Source organism: Apium graveolens, chromosome 2 (assembly GCF_009905375.1).
Source record: "Apium graveolens cultivar Ventura chromosome 2, ASM990537v1, whole genome shotgun sequence".
Lineage (NCBI taxonomy): Eukaryota > Viridiplantae > Streptophyta > Magnoliopsida > Apiales > Apiaceae > Apium > Apium graveolens.
The window spans coordinates 306,632,761-306,649,022 of record NC_133648.1 but is presented as its reverse complement, the minus strand read 5'-3'; positions in this window follow the sequence as shown (position 1 = coordinate 306,649,022).

The following is a 16,262-nucleotide window of genomic DNA, read 5'->3' as shown; positions in this document are numbered from 1 at the left end:
GCACGTTTCTGGCTTGTAAGTTGATTTTTGGGGCTTGATTGATCTTTGTGCGAATAACTACATTTGTTGAGATTTGCTTGTTGATTGATTTAGTTATTCTATGGGGATGGTTGCATTCATATAGTTTACATTCATGCATTTTTATTTCTTGTTCTTTGAGTCTGTTTATGCTTGAGGACAATCATCGGTTCAAGTTTGGGGGTATGTTGAGTGGCATTTATGACACTTTATAACGCTCCGTAAAGCTTTGAATTGATGTTTTGTACTCAAGTTGTTAGTATTTTTAATGTGTTTTCGTAGTGTTTTTACATTTCAGGAATTTATCAGGAATACAGGTGAATTAGCATTGTTTGGATGCTAATATGGTGTTAGGATGATATCTAGAATAAAAGCTCGTGAAATGACCAGCTCAAACCAACAAGAAAAGAAAGAAATCAGAAATTTCTCCAGAGAGACGGCGCGCTCGCGCTGTGGTAGCGCGCGGCCGCGCCCAAAGAGCAGAATGTTAGTGTCCCCGAGCTGGTCAAGCGCGTGGCCGCGCTAGTTCGAGAAAATAAAATCTTGTTTCTTCTGGAATTTTGATCTGTTGGACTTCTACTCTGCATGGGCTGCTATATATACATAACTGAAGGACGTTTTTCATAATAAGATGTACCAGAGCTTAAGGAGAAGGCGTAAGAAGACCGTAGATCACAATTCCACCAAGGCAAAAAAGATCTAGTTTATTCTTGTGATTCTTTATTTTAAGTTGTAATTTTGGATGCTAGTTTTCTTATTTGTGAACCTATACTCTTGTTTCGTACTTGGTTTATTATTTATTCAGTATAAAGACTACGTTATTTATACCATGCTTTCATCGGAACCCACGTTGATGATGAGTCCGATTATGGGTTAATCGTTATCGTGGGGTTCTAATGGATTTTATGGATTTCTTTAGTTAATTCATTTTGATGCCTTAGTGTGTGGTGATTGTATGATAACCTAGTATTGGTTGTGCTTATTCGTCTTATTAGTGTCGCGAACTTATAAGGTAGTGTGTTAATCTTTAATGAAGCGAATGTGAATTTAAGGGTTTAGAACTTGCCATGCTAGCATAGGTTCATGTAATTGTTATGCATGATTCGTGGGTAATTTTAACCATCTTACTTGCCCTATGTAATCATGAAAGATAACTTCTGCATTAAACCGTTATGTTGTCAAATTCTATAGATATATAGGGTCTCAACATAATTGGTGTCTATTCATCTTCTATCTCTTTTGTGGATGTCTGGTAGTATGGTATTCGTACAACGAAAGTTGGCGTTTATCAGTTTCGTGTTATCTGATTAGTGTCATCACCATTACATGCTAAGGTTAAGAATGAAAAGGCTATTGAATGAAGTATTTAATGAAGTTAGAATCCCATATTTGTGTTATATAGTATTCAACTCTCTTTAATCTCCTAGTTTATGTTCTTTATTATAATCTTTTAGTTAATTATAGTTATAAACAACCTCAATTTGTTAGTTGTCTTGGCATTGGATAATAGCCATACTAGTGTTGCATAGATACATTGATTAAAACTAACCTAAACCAGTCCCTGTGGTAATGAACTAGAATTTATTCTATATTACTTGCGATCATATATACTTGCGTGAATATTAGTGCATGTTTCAGCCCTAACAGAAGTACATGATCACTAGGAAGTAATGAGCCGACAGAAGAGAGTAAATCAGAGAAGGCGTTGTCGCTAATACCAAATCGTGCTTTCCAGTTATTTAATTTTAAGATTGAATCCAATTTAGTGCAATCACTACCCTCATACAATGGTTGTTCAACATCGGCCAAAAATCTCTTGAATTCATACGACTATTTATCGCAGTCATCACCCAAATCATTAAATGCCGCTTCACAAACATTAGCTGCTTTTGATGCAGCTACATGCTATTCCGATGAGGAGGAAGAAGAAGACGGAATTGTGCTACCTACAGATGACCTAGTAGTAGCCTTAACTCCGTGCCAAATCTAATCGACGTATCCCAAAATAAAACCCTTTTCATAGAGATGACCTCTACTTACCTTGACACTGAACTTTTTGAAATTAGCGCAATGACAACATGGACAAGGTATTTTATTAGGATCATCACAATTTTCTTCGGCATATATCAGAAATTGTTCAACCCCATTTTCATACTCTAGTGAATCCCTATCTGCTTTTATCCACGACCTATCCATATATCGTAAACAGGTACAACCTATAATTATCATTTTCATGATCAAAATAACATACATTATGTATATAATCATAAATATAACTACAGTTATAATTATTAACATTATATCTCATGTTATTCCATTTTCATAATTGTTAAGTTAAAATGTACCAGTATATATACTATCATATTACTATTATCTTATATTACTATAATTATACAATCCTAGTAACAACTAATATTACTTTCATATTATTAATTAGTATTACTAGTATTACTAATTGATAGGGATAGATAAATCTTGACTGTGTAATTAAATATTACATTGATTATACAAGATGTGGGCTGCTAGTCCCAATAAGAAGATGTATGATATTCAAGACCAAAAGGTTAACACATTGATCAGGCCTGATGGGGTCAGGCCTGATGGAACAAGGAAGGCCGAAAAATCCTGAATGTTAATTAATTTCGTAATTAATTGATAAGGGAAAAATCAGCTATTGAGAAGAGTCCCGATAAGGACATAAATCCTTGCAGATTAGCCTCAAAGGGACCTAGAAGGATAAAGAATCAGTTTCCTACTATTTAGGACTCCAAAGTCCATTCTAATTCTGAGACTTGGCTACCAAGTCTCCTATACCAAGTCCAATTCAAGGACTTCCAACATCTATATAAGGGGCCTCACCCCATGAATCAGAACTATGTTTTTTTGGCTTGATTCTCTAATTCACTGAGATACGTAGGCATCTCGTAAATGCAGAGTTAAGCTACGAAACACGAGAGCAGCCATTAAAGGCCTTGAGCTCCCGAACCTTAGTAATAAATACAGCAAATAATAACCTTAGTTTTTTATCCATAACATTTGGCGCCGTTTGTGGGAAAGCACAACAATAACCATGGAAAGAACACGGAGAACAGTTAGAGACCTTGCAGTAAAAACACCAACGGGGACAACCCAAGTGATACCTTCAACTGTGGAGGTGCCTCCTCACTCAACCTATGCAACCACGCAAGGAGAAGCCCAGATAGGGGCAACTAAACCTCAGCCACAAGGGAAAATCCCCTTGGCTACTCAAGGTACGAATCCTCAAGTTCAACAAATACATGCACCTGTGAATTCTCGACCCGTCGGGTACAAATATTCAACTGTTGTTACTACTAACCCCCCTTATGGGATGCCCCTTTACCCCGAGGTTGGAGGAAGCGGACATGCTGGGCGGAGTGAAGCACGAGGGTGATCGCCCCCATACATACGAGGTTTGGCTCCTATTCCTGAGGATCAGGAATTTTCTGGTCCTTACACTGAGAGAGACTCCGAATCTTCGGATGATGAAGTAGCCCCAAGAAGGAGACGTGCTGGCAAAGAGCCGATGGCTGAAGGTAGCCAACGCCCTCAGAGCACCCAAGGGACGAATCCCCAATAAGTGCAGAAAAGAATCAGGGCTCATGAGGCTGAGATTCAAAGGGTGAGGCGCGACTTGGAGGCGTACCAGACCACCAGACCCCAAGCACCTCCTAGGGGGAGAAATCCTCCTCCTGTCATAGACCTGGATGGTCCAGTGCAGAGAAGGGATGTTGTCCCAAGGGCTGATCCAAGTAATCTTCTTCCCCTTGGAGATCCTGATGATCCTACTCCACCTTTCACTGAAGATATAATGAATGCCCATATCTTAAGGAAATTCAAGATGCCAACTATAAAAGCTTATGACGGCACGGGAGATCCCGCTAATCATGTTAGTACATTCTCTAATGCACTACTGTTGCAGCCCGTGAATGATGCTATTAAGTGTCGAGCCTTTCCTCAAACCCTGTCGGGTATGGCTCAAAGGTGGTATAGTCGCTTTCCCCCAAACTCTATTGGGTCGTTCAGAGAATTAAGTTAGGCTTTTATTAAGCAATTCATCAGTGGGAGAGTTCATGAGAAAAGTTCAGCATCTCTTATGAGCATTGTGCAGGGAACAAAAGAATCCTTAAGAGATTACCTGGATCGTTTCACAAAGGAGGCTTTAAAAGTCCCAGACCTTGATGATAAGGTAGCCATGATAGCATTGTAACAAGGAACTAGGGATGAGTTTTTTAAGATGTCCTTGGCCAAACGTCCCCCTGAAAGCATGTTGCAGCTCCAGGATAGGGCAGGGAAGTATATCAAGGTTAAAGAAAGCATGAGGAAGACCGTAGTAAGTAATGAGCCCACTGGAGGCAAGAAGCGGAAAACTGATCTGAAGTATATCGCTAAGGACAAATATCCTAGAACCGAGCAAAACCCTGATTCAACCCCCAAGAAGGGAGGACCTGGGCAAAAGTTCACTGAGTACGCTAAGCTCAATGCTCCTAGAAGCCAGATCTTGATGGAAATCGAGAAAGATCGAGATATTCGTTGGCCTAAGCCCTTGAAGGCTGATCCTGCCAAGCTAGATAAGAGCAAGTATTGCAGATTTCACAATGATGTTGGTCATGACACCGATGAGTGTAGGCAACTAAAAGATGAAATTGAGTTCCTCATTCGGAAAGGAAGATTGAACAAATACACTGGAGAAGGAGGGGATAGAAGCAACAATGTGAGAAGGAATTTTGATGATCGAAGGAGAGATCAAGAAGATCAGGGGCGAAATCTCCAACCTAGGGGACCGGTGATAAATACAATCTTCAGAGGACCGCGCCCCCGAGGGCCTATGATCAACACAATTTGTGGAGGACCAACTGCTGCTGGGTTATCCAAGAACTCCAGGAAAGCATATGCTCGAGAAGTTATGCATATTATTGGGGAAGCCCCGAAGAGGGGCAGGATAGGAGTAACAATGTCTTTTGATGATTCTGATCTGGAGGGTGTGAAATTTCCCCATGACGACCCGTTGGTCATAACCCCGATAATAGGGAACAGCCCGGTAAGAAGGGTCCTTGTGGATAATGGTGCTACAGTGGATATTTTGCTCCATGACACCTTTTTAAGGATGGGATATAATGACTCCCAATTGACCCTAACCGACATGCCGATATATGGATTCACAGGAGTGGAATGCCCCCTAGAAGGAATAATCAAGTTGCCAACAACCATAGGAGAGGAACCAAGGCAAGCAACTCAGATGTTGGACTTTGTGGTGGTGAAGGCTAGTTCGACCTACAATGCTATCATGGGAAAAATAGGGATACATGCCTTCAAGGCAGTCCCTTCTTCTTATCATTCAGTTATGAAGTTTCCGACTCGAGATGGGATTGGAGAAGAAATAGGAGATCAAAAAATGGCTAGAAGCTGTTATGTGGCCTCTTTGAGGGCAGATGGAGTTGGAGGGCAGGTTCTTCCTATTGAAGATCTGGATATCCGAGAGAATGATGAGAAAAGGGGAAAGCCAGCAGAAGACTTAGTTTCAATTCCTTTGGTCCCCGAAGATCCTGGGAAGGTGACTTTTATTGGAGCAACGCTCAAGGAGCCCCTTAGTGGGAAGTTAGTGAGATTTTTGCAAGAAAATAGTGATGTTTTTGCATGGTCAACAGCTGATATGCCAGGCATAGACCCAGAACTGATTACTCACAAGCTGAATGTGGACCCAAATCGGAAGACGGTAAAACAAAAGAAAAGAAGTTTTGCTCCAGAAAGGCAAGAAGCTATAAAACAGGAAGTGGAGAAGCTCTTGGAGGCTGGTTTCATTGAGGAGATTCAATTTCCAGAGTGGTTAGAAAACCCTTTAATGGTGAAGAAGGCTAATGGAAAATGGAGGATGTGTGTGGACTTCACCGATCTAAATGATGCCTGTCCTAAGGACTGTTTTCCGTTACCAAGGATCGATACTTTGATAGATGCCACTGCTGGGCATGAAATGCTGAGCTTCATGGATGGATTTAGTGGATATAATCAGATCAAGATGTATAAGGATGACATTCCAAAGGTATCATTCATCACCGACTTTGGTGTTTATTGTTATCTTGTTATGGCGTTTGGTCTCAAGAATGCAGGAGCCACCTATCAAAGGTTGGTAAATAAATTTTTTAAGGATCTTATTGGCAAGACTATGGAAGTTTATGTTGATGACATGTTAATCAAGAGTCTAGTAAAGACTGATCATATAGCCCATATAAGGGAAGCTTTTGAGGTCCTGAGGTACCACAAAATGATGTTAAATCCTACAAAGTGTGCATTCGGAGTGGGATCTGGAAATTTTTTGGGATTGATGGTCTCCAAGAGAGGGATTGAGGCTAACCCCGATAAAATAAAGGCAATCCTGGACATGGAACCACTAAAAACTATCAAGGATGTTCAGAAGCTCACAGGAAGGGTTGCTGCATTGGGACGATTCATCTCCAAGTCAGGAGACAAGTGCCTATCATTCTTCAAGTCACTAAAAAACATTAAGGACTTTGTATGGAGTGAGGAAAACCAGAAGGCTTTCAAAGAATTGAAGAAATATATGGCGCAGGCCCCGTTATTGGCCAAGCCAGTTTTGAATGAAGTTTTATTCTTATACTTGGCTGTTTCAGAGAGTGCCTTGAGCGCTGTATTGGTTAAGGAGGAATTGAAAGTCCAGAAACCCATATACAATGTCAGAAAAATTCTACATGATGCTGAGTTGAATTATTCAACTATTGAGAAATTTGCTCTAGCCTTGGTAATGGCTTCGAGAAAGCTGCGTCCTTACTTTCAGGCTCATCAGATTGAGGTGCTAACGAATCAGCCCCTGAGAAATATCATTCACAGTCCCAAGGCAAGTGGGAGATTGATCAAGTGGGCAATAGAGCTGGGAGAGTTCGATCTCAAGTATAAGCCACGAACAGCAATAAAAGCCCAAGCACTAGCTGACTTCATGGTGGAATGTACCATATCCAACCAAGAAGTCGGGGGGCAGGAAGATAATATACCTCAAGACAAGGAAGTTGACAAGGGGGATAAAGAGAAGGTTAAGAACTTAAAAGTTTGTGGAGACTCTAAGTTGTTCATATGCCAGGTGAAGGGAGAGTTTGAGGCAAGGGATGAAATGATGGCTAAGTATGTCCGCCTAGTAAGGGCCGTGATGACCCAATTTGATGAATGCCATGTTGAGCACATTCCAAGGGAGGAGAATGGTAAGGCAGATGCGTTGTCAAAATTTGCTTCATCTGAGATGGAAGAAAGTTCTGGAAGTGTATTCTATCGCGTTTTGAAAACACGGAGCATTGATATTAAGCTCGTGGCTCCTATAGGCCCGGGGATGTCATGGATTGATCCCATTAAGGCTCACACTCAAACCGGCTGGTTACCAAACGATGCTACTGAAGCATGAAAATTGGTTGTTCGAGCATTAAGATACTCTTTGATAGATGAAATTCTGTATAAAAGATCTTTCGTGGTTCCCTACTTAAGATGTCTCAGGCCTGATGAGGCTTGCTTGGCTCTTGAAGAAGTACATGAAGGCATATGCGGGCAACACTTGGGGGGCAGGGCCTTGGCTCATAAGATAACCCGTTTAGGCTTCTATTGGCCGGAAATGATGGCTGATGCCAAAGAATATGTGAAAAAATGTGACCGTTGTCAGAAGCACGCACCAGTTGTTAGACAACCCCCCGAGATGCTGACCTCTATCAACTCGCCCATCCCCTTTGCTATGTGGGGAATGGATATATTAGGGCCTTTCCCCATGGCCATGGCATAAAGGAAGTTTTTGATTGTGGCCATTGATTATTTCACCAAGTGGATTGAAGCCAAACCCTTGGCCAAGATCACAACTAAGCAGGTTGCACAATTCCTGTAGGAGAGTATTATGTGCTGGTATGGAATTTCCTGCATCCTAGTCACTGACAATGGAACACAGTTCAACAACGAGGAATTCAAGAAGTATTGTGAGGAAAATGAAATCGAATTGTGATTCACATCTGTGGCCCACCCGCAAGCCAATGGGCAAGCGGAAGTGGCAAACTGAATAATCCTCGATGGACTAAAAAAGAGGATTGAGAAGTCAAGGAATAACTGGGTGGATGAAATACTCCCCATACTATGGGCCTATAGGACTACCTGTAGAGTCACGACTGGAGCAACTCCCTTCATGTTAGCATATGGTGCAGAAGCAGTTGTTCCCGTAGAGATATCACATTCCTCCCCCAGGATTCAAGCTTTCAATGCTGAGAAAAATGAAGAAGGGCAAAGGTTAGCCCTGGATCTAATTGATGAAGTACGAGATGAGGCACATGCGAAGATAGTGGAATATCAAAAAAAAGCTTCGTTCTACTACAACCTAAGGGTTAAAGAAAGATTCTTCAAACAAGGTGATTTAGTTTTGAGGAAAGTGGAAGCTTCTGGTGTAGGGCAGAAAGGGAAGCTTGCCCCAAATTGGGAAGGGTCGTACAAAGTGAAGAGCGTTCAGGGAAGAGGAACCTACAAGCTAGAGACTATCGATGGTTTTGAAGTCCCGAGAACTTGGCATGCGCAAAACCTGAAGGTTTACTATGTGTAAAACAGTTGAAGCACGATTCTCACTTGTCAGAATGGCAAGTAGGTTTAAAAGCACCTTGAAGCTTTGCTTTCTTAGGATTTTATATTCCAGTAGAATTTACATTGTCAAGTCATTATTGTTAAGGGTCGAACCCATACTATGTAAGGTTTTGGAAAACTATACTTCATATTAATAAGTTTGAAATTATTTCGACCTATGGATGTTTAAGTTATGATAAGACCTTGTGTGGTTTTAACAAAAAAACATGCTTTGATCATTGAAGAAGACTTCAAGGATTCTTTTGTTAGAATGCATGTTGCACAACTCGAAGGGCCAATATATCAAGTTTAAATGCATACTAAGTATTGGAAAGATAAAGGAGAAAGATGCATATAAGGAAAGCAGCATATAAAATAACCCCGAAGGGTAATAAGTTCTGATACAAACAAAGTTCAGACATAAGTTAAGGATAAAATTACAAAATAGAAAAACTACTCCTCCATGCGGGAGCCTTCATTCCCTTGCTCCTTATCAGCACCTTTAGAATCCTTCGCAGGAGAAGTGGGAGGAGAAGCAGTGTTAGGATCCAAGATGCGATCATCTGGCTGAGGGGAGTTGAACAGGGCATCTATGCTGTCCTCCGTCTCAGCCTGCTCAGGACTTATAAAGTCCTTAGGGTCGACTAAGCCTGGATGCCTCTCAGAAACCTCCTTTACATCCGCATCCCATCCCTGAGTAAACTGAAGGGAGTAAAGACCCTCATCATGAATCTCCATGAGATTCTTAAACTTATCAGAATCCATGTAGTCATCGATAAGTTTTTCCTTATCGCTCCTAAGTTTCACCAGCTCGGAATGAGCCTTAGCCAGCTCCTCCTTCTTCGTGTCCAACTTCTTCTCCAAGACTTTGGCTCTCTCCTCCCATTTCTTCATCTCCTTCTCAAACTCATCAGAGTTACCCTTCCAGGACCTAGCCTGATGGAGGGCCACCTGGAAATAGGTGTTACTCTGCAAAGAAATATGAGTTAACACAAGTTCATTGAAATACGAGAAAGTTGGAATTCAAAGAAAAGAAAGAGTAGAAAGTTACCGCAGCTTGGGCCTGAGAACCCAGAAGCTCAATAGTCTCGATGTCACTCCCCGTAACGATGTCAGTGAAGTCATGGGGAGTGATGGAATGGTACGACCAATCCTTAGCATGTTTGGTGGATCCAACCACCGTCTCACTCCTCCTAAAGCCCTAGTTAGGCCTGAAGGAGTGTACCTTAAGTGGATGATCCACGTCATCCCCCAGCTCCACAACAGGGACGTGGGGTTTAAGGAAAGCAGGAGCATCAGGCTTGCCCCTGGGGTCCCTGTTTAGCCTGGCCTTCTTCTGGCGGCCAGAATCCCCCTCCTTGGGTCTGTTGACGTTATTAATAGCCTCACAAACTGAAATAAAAAGTAGAAGGAATATTAAATTTCAGAAGATAATAAAATTACAATTAAAGGGAAGGAAAAATAGCTACGCAGGTATAAATTACCCTTATCACTGGCCTGAGAGAGACCAACTTTCTTCAAGGAAAACTCCTCTAAAAGGGTCTAGGTGTCTGTTTTCCCATCATCTGAAATTAAGGCTTGATAGGCCACCTCTTCCTCATCAGTTAACCTGATGCTACCAGGACTACCATCTGGTACTTTGCAAAAGGGCCTACGGAAGAGTGTGGCCCAATCACCCCCGGCCATGGACAGCCTAACAAACTCATCCCTCCATTTAGGGTTGTTCTCTACTATGGAGTTGCTATCGAAAATATGGGGAATTTTGGGCCGTTGACGAATTAAAACCCAGCCCGGTTGAATCATGGAACTATTATAAAATTGAAAAACTTTCCTAAAGACAACTACAGAAAGAGGAAAATTGTTTATAAGACAAAGAACCATAAAACATAGAATATTCCTCGATGCATTAGGGGGAAGTTGACAAGGGTTAATTTTTACATCTGCAAGCAGACGGGGAATAAATTCGTGAAACGAAAACCTAAGACCCGCGTTCAGGGCTCCTCGATAAATAAACAAGGTATCCCCCTCCTAGTTACATGTCCTATCCCCGGGGGCAGCTGGGGTAATCCTAAGATAAGGTGGAAGTTTATATAGGGTATTCAGGGACTCAATTCTATCCTCTAATTCATGAAAGGTGTTACCATGATTATACGAATCTAATTCAGATAGAGAAGGATATTCATGACCTCTAGAGTTTATCATGTCAATTAAGGAAGTATACGGAGATTGAATTTGAATGTTTGTACCTCTCTTAGAAAAATTCATCTTCCCCAAACGAGCCAAGTCACGATCCGCCATTAATATGCTTCAGATGAATGCTTGAAACCCAGAAAAAACTTGAGAAAGGTGGAGCTGCGGTGGCTGAAGTCGCCGGAAATCGCCTTCTTAAGAGAGAACTCTAAAGTGAATTTTGAGAGTAAGTTTGAGAAATGAGGAGTGAAGTGAGGATTCTCACTTCACACTTTTTTTATATGAGCGAAAAGCTCGGAATACGAAGCATTTTTAGGCCAATATAGCCAGGCCCAACTTAAAAAGCCCATTTTCAAGAAGTGTCAGGAATAATCTAGAAGCACCGATGGAAAATGAAGGTTCAAAAATCGACCAGAATCTTAAAGAAATGATTCGATCAGAGTCCTGATCGACACAGAAAAGAATCCTGATCGATATTTCATTCGATCAAAAGGGTAGAAATCCACTTAGTTTGATCAGAGTCCTGATCGACACAGAAAATAATCCGGATCGATACTTCATTCGATCAAAAGGGTAGAAATTCACTCAGTTCGATCAGAGTCCTGATTGACAGAGAAAAGAATCCTGATCGATATTTTATTCGATCAAAAGGGTAGAAATTCACTCAGTTCGATCAGAGTCCTGATCGATAGAGAAAAGAATCCTGATCGATATTTTATTCGATCAGGAGGTTAGAAGTTCACTTAGTTCGATCAGAATCCTGATCAAAATCGATCAGGAATCCTGATCGATTTTACATAGATCCTGGTCGAAGATACCATCGACTAGAGTGTTACTTTGAGGGTTAGTTCGATCAGAATGCTGATTTACCAGATACTAAACCACACAAATACAATACTAATCCACAAATACATATCCACCATACACCAAACACTGGAACATAATTGCTTAAACATACATAAACGTTTATACTCTATCATACCTTATAACATCAAATGACTGAACCTTGTGAAATCATTGTTCATCTAATACCTGATTCTCTTACAGGATGGAAACCATTCCTCATACATACCTTGATATACCCTTGTGATACCCATGAATTGCATTACATTTTTATTCAAGTATTTTGTCATTATTGAGTATGATCTTGTTTTATTGAAATAGGCTAAATTCGTGGTCGAATTAGGCCAATGTGTGCCTTGGATCCAGTTGATAGAGCAGATCCGTGTGCGTTGCTCGGGGTTAGTGTGTGACTGATCAACACCCTAACCTTGGTTTTAAAACTTAAAATGAATATCCAATTCTAATGATTGTTAACAAGAAACTTGATTATTCTGAATCATCTCATTTGATCATTGTTTAACCTCAGTTATTGTTATTATGGTTTGTTGGGCTAGTTAGCTCACTCTTGCTAATCTGTTTATGTATTCTACAGTTAAAAAGGAAATGATTGATAGAAAGGTTTCCCAGTCCAATGTGCGAGCTAGGATTCCGGGACGAGTTGAATCGAGCTGGCAGAAGCTTTATATTATAGTTGAGATGTGTAAGCTTGTAAGAATAATTTCATTATCAGTTGTAAGTTAAACTAGTTGGGACTTGATACGATGTAATAAAAGTTAAGGTTGTGGCTTGTTTTCATACTTTAACCTGTTGTGATCCATGGTAATGAAAAGATGGGTCATTGTATATAATATTTCATATACGGGTTTATATATTGTGTCTGTGTGTGTTGTGAACCCTAAACTTCTTACCCAGGTTCAGAGGGCGTTACACACCCGATGCTGTTCCCATGAGTGTGGTGCGTGAGTTTTATGCTAATGCTAAGGCAGAGAAGAACGGTTTCACCGTGGTGAGGGGGTGACGGTAGACTATAGTGTTGAGGCGATTCGTAGGGTGATTGAGCAGCCCGAGAGGAAGGAGGAGCAGGAGAACTGGAACGAGAAGACTCCCGAGGAGTTTAACTTGGATTAGATTGTTGCTACCCTTTGTATTCCTGAGACTCATTGGAAGTTCAAGAAGGGCACGAATGAGTATGCCACATTTCCTGCTTCGTGCATGAACAGGTTTGCACATGCATAAAATTCTTTTATTTGTGCTAACATCATGCCATCTTCTCACGTGCATGAGATTACTGTGGAGTGTGCGCGTTTGTTATGGGGTATTCTACAGGGAGACTATGTGGATCTTGGGATGGTTATCCATCAGGGTATTATGATGTTCTTGCGAGGGAGTACTACGGGTTCGATACCCTATGCATCTATTGCAACGAAATTATGCGTGGCGGTTGACGTTCGTTGGCCTGCACATGAGCAGCTGCAGCTCCCTAGTGCTCCGATTGATAGTTCGACATTTTTGAATATGATTGAGTGGTATAGTGGGAAGCCCGATCCTAAGGGGCTTGGATATTCTTATAACCATCTGCCAGGTGGAAGGCCAGCGGATCAGACATATGCTGGTGGGACTTTGCAGGCTCATTGAGCATCTTGGAGAGCTCAGTTGGGAGAGGAGGCTGGTCCTTCAGGATCGCAGCAGCAGCAGGAGGAAGTACAGGACAGTGCTAGTTTGAGTACGATGCAGTATAGGCGTTTAGCTAGAAGGATGGATGGATGCAATGCATGACATCCATAGCAGGTTTGCACATGACCTCACCCAGACATTGGGGACTGCATTCAGAGCCACAGGAGTTTACATCCAGTGGCCAGTATTTGGTGAGGACTCGGTATATCCACCTCCAGACACTCCACCCCTTGAGGGTGATGATCATGTTTCTTATTAGGTATGCCTGATTCCTTTCTATTACCTTCACCGAGGACGGTGAATATTTTAAGTTTGGGGGCAGTAGTTAAGGATTATGTATTTTGTGTGAGTCGCATATAGTTACATATTCATGTTAGTTTAGATCATATAGTTGCATTTTTGCCATGTAGTAGTTTTTTTATTTTTATAGTTTTTATGATAATTGTTGTATATAGTTTCATGCATATGCATAATGACATGATCCATTAGATGATTTTTCCGATTGATTTGTGATATTGATGCTAGTGTAGTGATGGCGTATTTAGTAATGTTAAGTCTTCTTGTGTTGATTTCTATGCTAGAAACAATTGTATTTCACTAAGTCTTATAAGTTGCTTGAGGGCTAGATCATGGTCATGGTTTATTTGTTTGTCGAAGTTTAATCGCCTGTTTATATTTAGAATTTAGGATATTCTCTTAATGATAAAATAATATGGATATTTAAAAAAATTGGAGAAAATTAGATTTCATTACTAGTTGTGTGGCTAGGTGTCAAATGGCTAGTAGCCGACTCATTTTACATGAGTAGTCTAGGGTTGGATGAGATGGAGCGAAACACACTCGTTCAGAATTTTTGTGAAAAAAAGAAAAAAAAGAAAAATAAAAAAATATGTGTTTATGCATAATTGATCACGAGTGGGCTCTTTAATACTCGAGTTATTAAGTTATTAGAATACTTTATGCCTAATGACCTAAGGCTTTTTATAGTTTGGGATCCACTAACCTAACGCTCGCTATATGGGTATTATTGTTTAAGTCTTTTATGGACCTCACTCATTGCACAGTCAAATGAGCATATTTGTGTTGTTTTTTTGTTGTGAATAAAAGCATGAATACATGTTAAACTCCGATATAAAAATTGAAGTGTTATGAGTTATTTTGAGTTTAGCTTTAATTCTATTTATAACCTTGCGATTGCTTTGATGAGTAGTGAGTCATGATTATTGATCTAGTTGTAATAGTATATCTGTAAGTATTTGCACACACGCACGTTTCTGGCTTGTACGTTGATTTTTGGGGCTTGATTGATCTTTGTGCGAATAACTACATTTGTTGAGATTTGCTTGTTGATTGATTTAGTTATTCTATGGGGATGGTTGCATTCATATAGTTTGCATTCATGCATTTTTATTTCTTGTTCTTTGAGTCTGTTTATGCTTGAGGAAAAACATCGGTTCAAGTTTGGGGGTATGTTGAGTGGCATTTATGACACTTTATAACGGTCCTTAAAGCTTTGAATTGATGTTTTGTACTCAAGTTGTTAGTATTTTTAATGTGTTTTCGTAGTGTTTTTACATTTCAGGAATTTATCAGGAATACAGGTGAATTAGCATTGTTTGGATGCTAATATGGTGTTAGGATGGTATCTAGAATAAAAGCTCGTGAAAAGACCAGCTCAAACAAACAAGAAAAGAAATAAATCAGAAATTTTTCCAGAGAGACGGCGCGCCAGCGCTGTGGTAGCGCGCGGCCGCGCCTAAAGAGCAGAATGTCAGTGCGCCCGCGCTGGTCAAGCGTGTGGCCGCGCTAGGTCGAGAAAATAAAATCTTGTTTCTTCTAGAATTTTGATCTGTTGGACTTTTACTCTGCATGGGCTACTATATATACATAACTGAAGGATGTTTTTCATAACAAGATGTACCAGAGCTTAAGGAGAAGGCGTAAGAAGACCGTAGAGCACAATTCAACCAAGGCGAAGAATATCTAGTTTATTCTTGTAATTCTTTATTTTAAGTTGTAATTTTGGATGCTAGTTTTCTTATTTGTGAACCTATACTCTTGTTTCGTACTTGGTTTATTATTTATTCAGTATAAAGACTACGTTATTTATACCATGCTTTCATTAGAACCCACGTTGATGATGAGTCCGATTATGGGCTAATCGTTATCGTGGGGTTCTAACGGATTTTATGGATTTCTTTAGTTAATTCATTTTGATGCCTTAGTGTGTGGTGATTGTATGATAACCTAGTATTGGTTGTGCTTATTCGTCTTATTAGTGTCGCGAACTTATAAGATAGTGTGTTAATCTTTAATGAAGCGAAAGTGAATTTAAGGGTTTAGAACTTGCCATGCTAGCATAGGTTTATGTAATTGTTATGCATGATTCGTGGGTAATTTTAACCATCTTACTTGCCCTATGTAATCATGAAAGATAACTTCTGCATTAAACCGTTATGTTGTCAAATTCTATAGACATATATGGTCTCAACATAATTGGTGTCTATTCATCTTCTATCTCTTTTGTGGATGTCTGGTAGTATGGTATTCGTACAACGAAAGTTGGCGTTTATCAGTTTTGTGTTATCTGATTAGTGTCATCACCATTACATGCTAAGGTTAAGAAGGAAAAGGCTATTGAATGAAGTATTTAATGAAGTTAGAATCCCATATTTATGTTATATAGTATTCAACTCTCTTTAATCTCCTAGTTTATGTTCTTTAGTATAATCTTTTAGTTAATTGTAGTTATAAACAACCTCAATTTGTTAGTTGTCTTAGCATTGGATAATAGCCATACTAGTGTTGCATAGATACATTGATTAAAACTAACCAAAACCAGTCCCTGTGGTAATGAACTAGAATTTATTCTATATTACTTGTGATCATATATACTTGCGTGAATATTAGTGCGTGTTTCAGCCCTA